Below are 1,137 nucleotides of genomic sequence, written 5' to 3'. Positions count from 1 at the left end.
ATGCAAAGCAAGAGCAAACAAAAGCCAAACTCTACAGACAAGAAGAAATAACAAAAATCAGGGCAGAATTCAATGAAATTGAATCAAAGAAAACAATACAAAGAATCAACAATTCCAAGGGCTGGTTCTTTGAAAAGATAAAGAAGATTGACAGGCCGCTAGTCCAATTAACCAAAAGAAAGAAAGAGCACCTCCAAATCAACAAAATCAGAGATGAAAGGGCAACATCACAACAGACACCAGAAAGATACAGAACATTATAAGGGAATACTTTAAAAACCTATATGCTACTAAATTTGAAAACCGAAAAGAAATGTCTGATAGAATTCTGCTGTAAATCCATCTGGTCCTGGGCTTTTTTTACTCTGGAGGTTTTGTATTACTGTTTCAATTTCTTTTTGTGATATGGGTCTGTTTTGGCTGTTAATCTCATTTAAGAATTGAATGATTAGACTACTATCCTCAGGCCTCTTGGGGTAAGTCTATAGCACAGCCATCCGCGCCAGGACTCCCTAAGCCACATTCACCCTTCCATCCCCCCCCTCGCCATTCTATACTCCTAGTTTGGGCCCTGTGCCATTCCTAGTCTTGGGGGCCCCAGACACCTGGTAACCAATACTGCTTCCTGACCCTTCTCACTCAGACCAACTCAGTACCTTTCTTGGGCCCCAGGAGCACTGCTTCTGGTCCTGGCCCCGCCCTCACCTCCCTCTACTTCCCTGGTCCTGCAACACCCTCCAGCCTCTTTCTGGGGCTGACAGCATCTTTCTGGGGCTCCGAGGCTTACCTTTACTCTCCCTGATCCTTTGCATGCATTACAACCCAGCTACTCAACCCACTCCCTGGGAAATCTTGGGGCTTCATCCCTCCCCATCTGCCTTTGCATCGCCGCATGGCATGGCCACGGCCAGGGTCTCAGGTCAGTCCAACATCCAAGTTTCTGAGGCCAAAAGTATTCTTAGAAGTAGACCTAAGAAGAAAGTCTGAAAACTTCTGATCCACATTGGATTTGGGCCACCGCGGAACTCCTGAAGACAAAATCAATCTGGCCTCGACAATATAAAATCAAAAGAGAGAACCAGAAGCTTAGACGAACCAGCTCTTCATACCCAAAAAGTAAACCACAAAGACACATAA

Source organism: Nannospalax galili, unplaced genomic scaffold, assembly GCF_000622305.1.
Source record: "Nannospalax galili isolate Female #2095 unplaced genomic scaffold, S.galili_v1.0 scaffold728, whole genome shotgun sequence".
Lineage (NCBI taxonomy): Eukaryota > Metazoa > Chordata > Mammalia > Rodentia > Spalacidae > Nannospalax > Nannospalax galili.
This window is presented reverse-complemented; position numbering follows the sequence as displayed.